The following is a 13968-nucleotide window of genomic DNA, read 5'->3' on the forward strand; positions in this document are numbered from 1 at the left end:
AACCCAAATCACAGATTGGCTCCAAACCATATTGTCACAATTAATTGCCTAGAGAAGGACTGATGAGATCCAGAAAATCAGGAAAAATGGGATGCTCTTGGAGTCTGTGAGAGAGCCAGTGTGATATACTATTTAAGAGCAGAGGACTCTAATCTAGAAGAAGAAGACTTTATTTACGGTCAATGACCAAATATAACTCTAATCTAGAGAACTGAGTTCAGTTCCCCATTCTTCCAAATGAAGCATGTTGAGGGACCTCGGACCAATCACAGTTCTCTCAGAACTCTCTCAGGTCACATAGAGGCAGACAATGGCAAACCACCTCTGAAAATCTCTTGCTTTGAAAACCCTACAGGGTCATCATAAATGTGACTTGACAGCACGTTCTGCCACCACTTGGAGCATGTACGTCACAGGAGATTAAACTTTAAACTTTTTGTATATTACTTTTTAAATACTGTGGTTTTGTATTTTAGGAATTATGTTTGGTAAGGTTTTTTTCCCATCACTTTTGGTACATGTACTACTGGACTATGACCATATTCAGTCTATTCTGAGGTTTATCACCAACTTGTCCTGTGGCAGCATTTGACTGGCTTGAGATCAGCAGTCATCTTTGTCGATTAGCTAGCTTTACATTCCACTATTTTGGAAATTTGTTCCTGGTCCTTTGAATTAGGGTTCAACCCAAGGTGGTGACCATGTTCCTGCTTTCTTTTCTCCACTTAATGTATTACAGCAAGGAGATAAATGTCCAAGTCTTCCTGGTCTTTAATATTAGACATGTAGCCAAAGCAATACCATCCATATGCCAGGGATAAAAGTCTAGCAGTATCTTGATTACAGTAGCAAGCTCATGCACCAGCACCATGTCATATAAGTGCAGAGTTCAAGGATGCCCAGCTGGAGGTAACACACAACAAATAATGTCTTTGCCTGTATTTAAGCATGATGTTTTTTGCAGCCCCCAACCCAGAGGGAATCCTGTAACTTGAAAAGAGGCAACCAAAGGACTATTGACATAAATACTCAAGGTAATATCATGGATTTAACTAGTTTATTTAAATCAGATAATCTACGTCATCAATTAAATTATGCCAACAGTTTAATTGAGGGTGGACTGAGCTAGGCAGCCTGTCCAATGGCTGTCTGTTTCTGTCAAATCCACTAGGCTTGGTCAATACCCTAGACATTTGGTAAAATTCGGATATGGACTTATTGGGGCATAAAATTATCTGTATGCCCGAATAAGACAAATACCATATTTGGATATACCTGAATATTCGGGTATACCTGAAAAATTCAGGTTCATCTGACTTTTTTGGATTTTTGGTGTTTTTGCATTTTGGCCTTCGGGGGCACATTTTTAAAACTAGCGGCACCATAATTTCAGGGTATCATCCAGAGACTGTCCTGATGGTACCACCTGAGTTTGGTGAAGTTTACATTATGGGGGCAAAAGTTATGGACCCCCAGAAGGGGTGACCCCATCCCTCATTGTTTCCAATGGGAGCTAACAGACGGGGGCTTTGTAGCATAACACAATTAATGAATTGTTCCACATCTCATTTCAGAAGCACCAACTTCATTTGTATTGCCAGTATTTAGATTTTTATTGACCATTTTGCAGGACCGGAGCGAGGGGGAACTGCGCCAGGGGCACACATGCACCCTGCACCCATGCCACACTTGTGTCCTCCCCACCTCAGGACACTCCTGCCATGCTGCCACACTGGCATGTGCCTGGTGCGTTGCACCCCCCACCTCTTGGCACTACACCACTGCCATTTGGGTACATCTAGGCCAGGGGTCCCCAAACTACGGCCCAGGGGCCAAATGTGGCCCCCTGAAGGCATTTATCTGGCCCGCCAGGCATGGCGGCGATGGCTCCAATCATGTGCAGTGGGGGCTCGAGGGAGAGGAGGAACCAGCCCCAACGGTTGTTGATTGCAATTACATGATGGCACCCCCAAATCTCCATGAATTTTCTGACCCAGAGTTGGAAACCTTACATGTGGCAATGCCTGCTCCGCCCTTCCCTCTCAGCTACTCCATGTGTTGCTCTCAGGCTTTCTGTTCCGCCTCACTCCCATTGGCATCAGCCAGGCTGGTGAATCGCTCGCTGGCTGCTAGGGAGGAAAGAACCCAGGAAGATACCTGATCCTGGGTTAGATGGAATGCTTCATTGGGAAAGTTCTGCTTTTTTTTACAGGGGAAGGTATTCCACAGCCTCCCCAACAATATTTGGAGCCCACCCTGTACTGTCACTGTTCTAAAAATAGACCATGACAGAAAGACTGAAAGGTGAAATCAAACATTTTACAATCATTTGTGCATAGGAATTTGTTCATAGTTTTTTTTAGTCCGGCCCTCCAACAGTCTGAGGGACAGTGAACTGGCCCCCTGTTTAAAAAGTTTGGGGACCCCTGATCTAGGCCAACATGCTAAAGATGGGGTCAATACGTCTTCACAATGGCTCCTTCCACATGGGTCAAATACAGCACTGTGCAAACAGTGTAAGTAACACCAGTGTTACCCTGATCCATTCGCACAGCCAACCCTCCTGATGACAGCAAGTGCATCAGCAGGGCCCGAGATTTCACATGGTGGTGCGGGTGGGGTTTTTTTCTTGGCCACGCACTTCTGCGTAGCTAAGCAGCAATGCACCCATGTACCCCCACAGCCACGTTGACATACCATGAAACACTCCTGATCCGCCCCTGTGTGCATGCGTAGCTACTCATATCTGAACTGGAAGTTTTTAAAAATGCAACCGTGGCCAGAGCAGAAGCGCATCCTGCCCAGCCATTCACTTGGTGCCAGTTGCAGAGCACCATTTTTAAAAAAGTTATGGACCCTCAGAAGGGGTGACCCCATCCCCCATTTGGGGGAAAATAGAGTATTGCAGCTTCATTGCAGCGACGGTGGCTGTGTGAAGTACTGTCCCAAAACAGTGTTTTTACTGTCCTTAAACTGCTGTTTTTGGCCTGTGCGGAAGGGGCCAATGAGAGAGTTTCTAAATTACTGAGAGTTGGCAATTGATTCATATTCTGTTTTTTAAAGCATGAAATCAAAGATTAAAAACACAAAAACAACTTAATTTTTTTAAATTACAGAGGGGTGGTCATATTTTAAACCATTTACAAAAGAGATTGGCAAGTTAATATGGGTGTTAAAAGAGATGGTTTGGTATTATATTCCCAGAAAAATGCTAACAGTATTCGGGTTTCGGAATTACTTACATGGTATCAGGGGCGTAACGAGGCAGCCCTGGGCAAACTGTAGCCCTGGGCAAAACCTGAGTTGGATGCCCCCCCCCCATGGGCGGCCACTCCACCATGACCAAATTTTTTTTGCACCAGGACATTGGTGCCTGCAGGGGGTGCATTTTTAGACATATCAGCACCAATATTTCAGCGTATCATCAGGAGACTGTCCTTATGCTTCTCCCCACGTTTGGTGAGGTTTGGTTCAAGGAGTCCAACGTTATGGACTCCCAAAGGGGGTGCCCCATCTCCCATTGTTTCCAATGGGAGCTAATAGGAGATGGGGGCTACAGTTTTGAGGGTCCATAACTTTGGGCCCCCTGAACCAAACTGCCTGGGGTACTCATCAGGGACAGCTCCCTGATGTGAGATCCCCGGAAAGTGCCTTTGAGACTGTGCCTTCAGAAATGTCCTCCTCATCTCTGCGTACCTCATGGACACACAGGTCATTGTAGAACAGAGATTCACTTTGGGCAATTTTCTGGGATAGCCTGGTGGGAGGCGTATTCTTGGATGTATTGGCACTCAGAATTCTTCAGGGTATCATCTGGAAACTGTCCTCATGGTACCCTCAGTTTGGTGCAGTTTGGTTTAGGTCCAAAGCCATGGACCCCTCAAGGGGGGGGTGCCCCATCCCCATTCTTGCTGGGCGAGATGGGGGCTACCCTTTGAGGGTCCATAACTTTGGACCCCCTGAACCAAACTGCACCAAAATTGGGGGGTGCCATCATCTCCAGATGATACCACTTGGAAATTTTTTGGTGCCGATACATCCAAAAAATGCACCCCCCTGCAGGAACAACATCCTAGAAATTTGCCCAAGAATTCCTTTGTTCTTGCATTGAGTTTTCTGCATTGCTGTCAATGGGGGTTGCAGGCTGTGGGGGGCACAGTTCTGAAGGCACAGTCTCAAAACTTTCAGGGTCTCATCAGGAGACTGCCCTAATGGTACCCCCCAGGTTTGGTGCAGTTTGGTTCAGGGGGGCCAAAGTTATGGACCTTCAAAACTGTAGCCCCATCTCCTATTAGCTCCCATTGGAAACAATGGGGGATAGGGGCACCCCCTTTGGGAGTCCATAACTTTGGACTCCCTGAACCAAACCTCACCAAACTTGGGGGGTAGCATAAGGACAGTCTCCTGATGATATGCTGAAATTGTGGTGCCGCTAGCCTAAAAACTGCGCCCCCTGCAAGCCAAAAATGGAAAACCACTAAAATACCCAAAAACGAACCCAGCATTTTGATGCCCCCCACAAGGTGATGCCCTGGGCAGCTGCCCACCTTGCCCAATGGGCATTACGCCAGTGCATGGTATATACTTATGATGTCATTGTAACCCTGTTTAAAATAATTGAAAAGCTAAACTGCGATATATTCCCATAATTTAATTATTTTAATTGTGGATCCATTGTAATTATAAGGTATATACATTAAGAATGAACAATCTGGTAACAACTACATACACTGCAGTAAGGATGTGGATAGCTGGTTTTTCGAATAAATCATAGAAATGAAGTATGTGACTTTACATCACTGAGCAAACTTACATTCTCTAAACATCTTTTGGAAGAGATAATTGACTTGAATTTTACAAATTGTGAACTAATGCTATCCCTTTATCTGATACATATTCCACTGGAAAATGTTAGACAAGAAATATATGCTTTCATTTCATTGATTTGGTTTGTTCCTTGAACACTTCAGTTGGATATTTCATATACTCTGTATGATTATTTTCTGACTTTGATTTAACTGATATGGTTTATTTTTCAGTATGATACTTTGTGAACTATTATATATTTGTTAACAAAGCACTGGCAGAATTATTAGTGCTATGTGAGTTGCTCTACAATAAATTTTCCCTCTGGGTCTCCTTTTTCCTTTGCTGCTATCTATTAGCCTCTCTCTACAGTCTCTTCCCCTTCTAGCACATTTCACTTCCAGCAGTTCTGTCAGGGGAAGAAAAAGTTGGGTTTTTTTCCAGCTTGATTGTGAGCATGTATTGGGAAGCTTGCCTACACTGCACAGAGTTTTCCAGGCACATTTTTATTTAGTGGTATCTTTTCAGAGAGCAAGAGGCGGCATCATCTATTGGCTTCCATGACTGTGAAATCAGTGTCAGACAACATGGTAGTTTATAGCCTTTTGCTGATCTAATGGTACAGTTGTCACTTATGCCCTAAGAAAGTCATCCAGAAAAAAAGAGAGCAAGAATGGACAACGTTAAGCAAATAAGTGATGATAATAAGCCTGTAATAATTGGGCTGCAGTGCAGTTCCTGCAAAAAGAAGATAAAGATAGTCATTTTGAATAGGATTTGGAGAGAGAATTAATTACCAGCCAGGACAATGGTTGGGTGTATTGTCGAAGGCTTTCATGGCCAGATTCAACTGGTTGTTGTGGGTTTTCCAGGCTGTGTGGCCATGGTCTGGTAGATCTTGTTCCTAATGTTTCGCCTGCATCTGTTACACTTCCCTCTGAGATACACCTCTGAAGATGCCAGCCACAGATGCAGGTGAAACATTAGGAACAAGATCTACCAGACCACAGCCACACAGCCCGGAAAACCCACAACAACCAACAATGATTGGGATTTGTGCACGAATCCCTTCCCCTACTTTGTGCAGCAAAACTGAAATAGGTTATAAGTAAACCTTTAAAACAACAACAACCCTGATGTTTTTACCTCTGCAATAGTACAGATGCCTGAAGATGAACCATCTATTGCCATTGCACACAATGCACACAATGCAATTGTTTAACTACAGAAGACAACTAATTGCCCTGGGTAAGCAAAAGTAACATAGATGGGAACAGAGAGATTTCTTCTTCCCCCCCAAAGGCTGGTTTGTTAATGAAGCTTGCCTCACATTCCAATATATACATTTGAGAAGTGGACTTTTCAGGAATTACACTGGCAAAGCCTTGGGCACAGAGGCCTGTGATGATAGTTGCAGGATATATCATTGTTCAGCGTCAGATCAAGAGATAAACCAGCATTTCTTATTTTGTTTCTTTGGCTATATATTTCTAATTTGGTCAGCCAATTCAGTTCTGTTTTCCATGAATGGTTTTGAAAATTTGTTTGTGATATATCCATATACTGGACAGTTTTCTGTATGCAGTTTATACATGATTATATGTACAATGGGTGTATTTTATACGTAAATATGCATATTGTATAATGCTGATTAGTTGATACACAAAATTGCATTTAAAATATGTACATTTTATTGAGGAAATTTGGTGCAAGCAAACAGAAAAGGGTGTGATAAAATGGAATCCAAGTTCAGTTCACACAAGAGGAAATATAAATGGAAATGGCTGTTTGTGGGATGAAACAGCACTGATAAGATATTTGAAACTGTGTTCTAGCCAGATCACATATTTTACCTGTATCAGATCTCAAGTTAATTCTCTGATGACCGTCTAAAGTTGGCTTCACTCTTGGGAACATGCCCAGACCATCTCCACCCATGCCAAGCAGGTACCCATGGCAGAGGAGAAACCGCATGCACACTAGCTTCCTGAGCAGTTGCACAGCACTCCACTGCTAGCATATTTACTGACATTTGCATTGGTGCACCTTAGTGCTACTTGTAGAACTCCATTTGCCCACCCCCACCCCTGCAGATTGCACTATAAGTATGTGGAAAAAAACGCTTTCCTAAGGTTTCAACATTACTTTCCCAATCATTCTTATCCCTGTTCAGGTTCTCAAAAACCATGGCTGGAATCCAGAATACACTTTCCACTCTGGGGTGAAGTAATTTCTAGCAATTGCCTCTTCCTACTGCAGTCCCCCAATTTTCCTGTCACACTGTTAGACTTCCTGTCCACAGGAGCAAGAGCAACATTTTGAGGAATCAACAGCAAGAGGGAAAGAGGCAAGAATATTCTTTTCTACCGACCAGTAGTGCCTTGGTCCTATTTAGGTTTCATAATTGTAGCCCGTATGCAGACATGTAAATTGGTAGGGGCTACATACAGATGTTTGACTCCATCTGGGGCAGGGCCAATGGTCCCTTCATATACATACCACGTACCTGGTTTTGAATGTCCAAACTAGAATTCACTGCATTACAGTTATATATGGCCATCCTAATGTCATAATTTAACCACAAAGTTGAACCATGGCTACACTGAACGTAATTTGAACTCCTTTGTTTCATTTTTTATTTCTAATCTACTAAAGAGTGTTGTGCATGTAAGGTTTGTAATAGCTTTCCATTCCTTTATTTTTTTTTATCCAGCTCTACAACACTAAACAACACGAGTATTTTAATAAAACACTGCAAAAAAGAAACTAGTCTTGTTGGAATTGTATGTACTTTTGCAATTTGCACCATGACTCTTTTTGTACAGCGTTTTGTCAATGTATAAAAGTATGTATGTGTATCAGTAAAACTTCATAAAGTATCTTCATGCAGCTCTATGTATGATCAATTGTATGTAAGATTGCAGCCTTTTACCAATGTGCCGGCATATTGATACAGTACAGAGAAGAAATATACCAATGAACTGAAAAAGTGGAAAGCTATGGCAAACTGAAAAGTCTGCAGTTCTCAGATCCCTACTCCAGACACAAAATTAAAATGTTTTCTGCTAGTGACTTAGGGAAAATCTTCTCCCTAACTATGAAAGACAAATACTTACTTTAAAAATGAAAACTTGGACTTTTTTGCACCACTGAATTTCTTACTATTATTGTGTATGCAGGTAAATGACTCTGTAGACAGGCTTGTGTGACTCATCGATAGTTACTGAGTGACAAAATGAAAGAAGGAAAGCAAGGGAAACCCAATCAAATTATCTTTTGACTGGAATAATTGAAAATCCACACACATGGTTTTTGCAAGCAGTAATCATACATACTTGAACAAATTATACACAACAGAAAACATTTCACTATTATTTTAGGTGGAACCACTTGTTATTTTAGGGAAAACATGTTGCGTGCAGATGTGCGGATTTCGCTTTGCCCAGTAACGACAAGATAACTCTTATTTGTTGGAATAGAAATGACCGCAGCCTGGTTTACTAATAACAATAACTGTAGGAAGCTGGGCAAGCATAAACAGGACATATCCTGGCCACCAGGCAGCGTACCACTGAACCTGGCCTCGGTCAGCCCCACGGCTGACCCCTAGCCCTTTGGGTAGCAAACTGCTGAACCCCGCACTGTCCCCCATGGGGATTGGGGCAGGAGGTTACTAGGTGCCACTTGGGTGCATACCCATTTTGTGACACTCCCTCCTGCCAGGGATAGCGAGCTCAAAACAGGACCTCCAGGCCTGCACCAACAAGCCCTCCACTGTCCCCAGACCTCTTATTGAGGCCCCTGCCATGAGAAGGCAGCCTGTCTACCCCATAAGGATTTGCCCCTATGCCCCAAAAATCCGCCCAGACTGCGGCAAAAAGCATAACATTAAATAACATATATAACACTGCCACATCACTTAGCGAGGGAGGGTGGGTCTACCTGGCTCCCTTGTCACATTATGGTTCCAACCGTCACATGACCACCCTCCGAGGCATAAGGGGAAGGAGAGCAGCAGCTCGATCCTCCCCTGCCGCAACGGCGCCCCGGGTGAGTCCGGGTGCGCTTTCTCTCAAACCCATGTTCATGCCTGTGAGTGAACATGGATCATTTGAAGGAGGGGATCTGATGGGTGAAAGAGATGTTTAACTCTTCAGTGCTTTTCTTCATTCTTTTCTGCAAAAGCCCCCCTTCCCTGACACTTTCACTTAGTTAAATGCTGCCCTAAACTTCAAGGGAGAAAGAATCAAACATTCTAAAGGTGAAGAAACCTGTTCTTCTCTTCCATCTCTGTTCTGTGGTTGCCTCTCCCCAGCATTACTTTACAAGGAAAACACTTAGTATAGCACCTCATGTCTTCTTCATAATTTATAGTCTACATTCAGATTCTTCAGCTGAGATAAAAGTTGTTTGTTTTCCTTAACTGGCATTTACAACCTTGGTGTTCATCTCTATAGAATTGGAACATTTCAGCCATAGTATATGAGGCACAAATGCCTCTGTTTACCTGACAGGAAGAACAGTATTTCTGCCCCAGGAATGCCAGCAAGAAAAAATAGGAAGATCATTTAAATTTGCATACAAGTTATATTTATGTATAGCAATGAAAACTATTTGTATATAATTTTATGGGAGTTGTCTTACATTCTGGGTCATCTTCATTTCAAGTAAAAATGATACTTAAAGATGACATTTTTAATGCATTTGGGCACTGGCATTTCAATAATGAAAATCATTGCTGCAGGGACTCAAAAATCAAGCAACCGTTTTACAAACAAATGCCCTTACAGAATATCTTCCAGCATTTTAGTGAGTGGAAAGGAATGTGTGGCTGAATATGCAGAAATGTCCATAATTTGAAATCATAGCCCCATTCTTGATCTGTTTGCATATCTCTACTCATACTGCTATAATCTGACATCTTCCCTTCCTGCTTCACAGAACAGATTGTCAGAACCATTTGTTGTGACAATGTGATCATTGTCAGGGAAGGAGACGGAAAAGCACACAATCAGCAGAGTCAAGAGCATTCTCTGTGCAAGTGATCAGCCCTATCAGAGATGACTACACAGTTCATCTCTTTGGCAATTTGCATGCAATTTACAGAAACACTGTATGGAGACTCAGGTGTTGGCAGTGGGATTTCCTCCTCTGCTCAGCAGCAGCAAAACCCTCAACAGAATTTTCCTTTAATAGATTGCAGCCCATTGGATGAGATAATCAAGGTCACCACAAATGGTAATTTTAGTATCCTCTAGTACCAAATAAGACAAATACTGAGAATCTTAATCTGAACCTTACGCCTTCCTGAGTTTTAGTCATCAGCCTTTTCAAAATACACCTGAATGTAAACCTGATTCTTATACAATCACCACTCACAAATATTTTAAATTGAAATGGGGGAGGGGACCTGAACGTGCAATAAAAGCGTTTGAGGCAATCTTTCAAAAAAACTTTGCAATCTTATTTAAGGATCCAAATATACTTTGATGGGTTTAATGGCAGAATGAGCATGGGATACCTCAGCACAAAATAAACAGTTGCTTGAAGTGGGCCTAATGGAAGTGCATAGTCAACAGGTAAGAATGAGTAATTATTTTTCTGATACAAACTAAACACATGAAATATAAACTTTTCCATCAATCGCCAGGACATGTATTTAATCTCATTTGTCAATGGAACTTCACTGCCCTGGATTCCTAAATGTGATCTTGAGAAGACAATTAATAAAGGTCAGTATAAACTTTAATGTAGACCAGATAAGATGATAATCTTTTCCAATAACCCAGAAATAATGGAATCCATCTTGAAGTAAAATGGAAAAAATTAAGCCTATGAGAGTTGTCTTGAAGAAACTGATTGCTTCCAAGGTAAATTGATACTTACCTACTACTTATTCATTATGCCTATTTAAACATGGTTGTAATGAATTGTAATTGACCTGGAGAAAGTACATATTTCATGGACAAATTTTAGCACAAACAGTACAAAATATGGACTGTTGGATTCAATTTGCACCAGGAAGAAGCACAAATCAAAATAGGGATTTTCATGTTGAACCAACAGAAATGAGAAATTTGATAACCTCCCTAGACCTTATACAAAATACCTGCTACCATTCTACTGAGTTATGTCACCCTCTCTTATTTAAGTTATCATTTCTATTGTTTTTTTGGCTATTAAAGCTCTGGCTATTAAAACAATCCACTGCCAAGTTCCAAACACTACTCTTATAGAATAGCTATAATTCTGGCTTTTGCTGGCAGAAGATCCTATTGCTAGTGTTACCTGTGGATCAATAGCATGATTCCCACAGCAATATATTTGCTGCAGTAGCTTGTTCAATGACTTAGAGCCAGTTCCAGTGTAACAGTGCTCCTCCCAAGGTGATGTATTTAGAATGATCCATTTATGGAGACAAAATGTTATGTCACAACTGAAAATCTGCATGTGCCTGCAGGAAATACCCATGAATACCCAACAGCAACTAAATATCTTTTTCCAATATTCTGCCTACCCACATAAAGTGGATATGCAGTTTCAGATCACATGTTCAGATCACATAAACTGTTTTGTTCATGGGAATCATTCCCATTCATTTTCATTGAGGAATATCTCATAGGGAATTTGAGTTGACTCTGTTTTTTGGATTTTGTACACTGCTATTGATTTTAAGGCTTGTAATTGTGTTTTAAATGATAGTTGGACATTATGTGTTGTGTTGTAAACCGCCTAGAGCCCTCCGGGGATGAGGCGGTCTATGAAATCCAAATAAATAAGTAAGTAGGTAAGTAGTAGTAGTAGTAGTAGTAGTAGTAGTAGTAGTAGTAGTAGTAGTAGTAAGTTGTTGTTGTTGTTGTTGTTGTTGTATTGAAATTGGCCCCTAGGCAGGATTTTAATTTAAGCCCAATAAATTTGTCTCTCATTAATTACCAGAAAATAATTTATCTCACAAAATCTGTGCTTGTTTAATGAGCCCATGTAGTAATGAAAACACTTTGCCATGTTAATAAATAAATCATTTTGCCAAGTGTCATACATCTCAGTGCTGGTTTCTGTTTTCTTGACTCTTGCTTGCTTTGTTTCAGAATTTGGGTTCTTCTGAGACTAAACTAGTGCAGGATTTTGAAACTGCCTGACAATAATCATATCAATAAGTATGTTAAAATGTTACAGTGCATATAAAAAGGTGGCACAGTTACAGCAAAAGTAAGGCTGTTTCTGCACAGCAGCGGAAACACACCTCCACCAGCATAAATTATGCCGATGGAGGCTCAGGGACTGCTCGCATGGTAGCATGTGAGCAGCCCAAAAGATCTGCCAAACTGGAGAGGCGGCTCCACACAGAGCCACCTCCAGTTTGGCCCCTCCACTGACCTTCCCATCCAGGGCCACTCTGGAGGGCTGGAGGGACATGCCCATGCTGCCCTCTGACCTCCAGGGGTCAGAGGACAGTATGTGCGTGTCCCTCCAGCCCTCCAGAGCAGAGCTGGATGGGAAGGTCAGTGGAGGGGATGGGAAAAGTGGCATCTTCCCGCTGGTGCTTTTCGCACCGAGCTGACAGGAAGATGTCCCTTTTCAAAAACTTCACTCAATGAATGAGGTTTGAAAGTGGCACCTTCGTGCCATTCGGCATGATGCAGCAGCACCTCCTGTTTGAACAGCACCCCAGGGACAGTGTTTCCACCATCCCTAGGGCACTGTTATTCACCTGTGCAGAAACAGCCTAAATTTCTATGCCAGTTGCTCATCTTGCCTCCAGCTTCATAAGGAAATAAATCTTTCCTCTGAGGTGTCCCAGTTGGCCTTGATCCCTAATCACATTGTCACCAAACATCTGGATGAAAGGGTTAGACCACAAGTGGCAGTATAGATTGTCAGGAACAAAAACTTGGACAGAGCACCATTACCCACTTCCCTCTCCATCTGTACTACCTCCTGCCTGGGACACATCTGGTGTACCCACTCATGACAGGGAAGTGAACAGATAAAATGAATTTATTGTCATGCATACATGGTAGAATACATATTCTGAAGTCATTGGTCTCAGTCCAGAAATAACTGAAAATGGTGCTTGTGTGCCACTTTCATGTAGACATCCTTCTCCCTTGCATAACAATGCAAGTAGACCATTCAGAAAGATTAGCTAGCTGCATTATCATCTCCATCTACATGTGTGATATCTTGCTTAAAGCAAGCTTCAGCAAGTAGGCTTAAAGCTGTAGATTCTGCAAACCTAAACCAAAATTCCCTTATTACTTACATACAGTTTCTTCCTCTCCCCACATATTGAACTGCTCTGGTATTACAGGTAGGTGTGTTTGGATTTGGTCTTCTGCACACGGGGTGCCCCCCTACCTTGTACAGGGATGGATCACTAGATTGAAGTAATTGTTAACATGTAGGACATCCATTAATGCCCAGGTTTTTTTCTTGTTCTTTTAAATTATTTATTACAAGTGACTATATGCTTTTTCCCTTCTTTGCAAGGTATTTTTGTAAACAATTCAAGGTGTCACATAACTCTGATTGAATTTCAGTTCTTTGCAAATAAGTAAGGATAAAATAAATTGTTAAGCAGCACAAGCTGGGATATGTTTTGAAATAGATTGCATTGGAATTGTTTTTCCATTTTGTTGTCACTGTGGTCACCAAGAATCTTAAACTGCAAAAAACAGAGAGAGGTAACATAGTTAGCATATAAAATAATGTGTGAAATACAATTTGGTAAGATTTTTCTGCATAAAATTACAGGTGTGAACATCGCCTTAGGTAGCCATTTTCCTGTTTATGAAATTAATTACAAGGGAAAAAACCAAGCAAGTAGCTGTTTATTAAAAAAATCTTCCCCCAAAGTATCTTGATTTTTTAAAAAAAAACACTTGAATTTAATTTATAACATCACCTGTGCTGGAAATGTCATATTTAGGTTTGGTCAATACCCTAGAAATTCGGTAAAATTCAGATTCAGATTTATTCAGGCATAAAGTTTATCTGTAAGCCCAAATAAGACAAATAACATATTCAGGTATACCCAGATACCTGTAAAGGAATATATGATGTCTCTTCTGAAAATAATTCAAAATTATTTTGCTAGGTGAATTTTGGCACTCTGTAAAGGGATTTTGGTGGCCTTGATGAGAGATAAACTCAGTCTTCCAT

The sequence above is a fragment of the Sphaerodactylus townsendi genome, linkage group LG08 (genome assembly GCF_021028975.2).
Source record: "Sphaerodactylus townsendi isolate TG3544 linkage group LG08, MPM_Stown_v2.3, whole genome shotgun sequence".
NCBI lineage: Eukaryota > Metazoa > Chordata > Lepidosauria > Squamata > Sphaerodactylidae > Sphaerodactylus > Sphaerodactylus townsendi.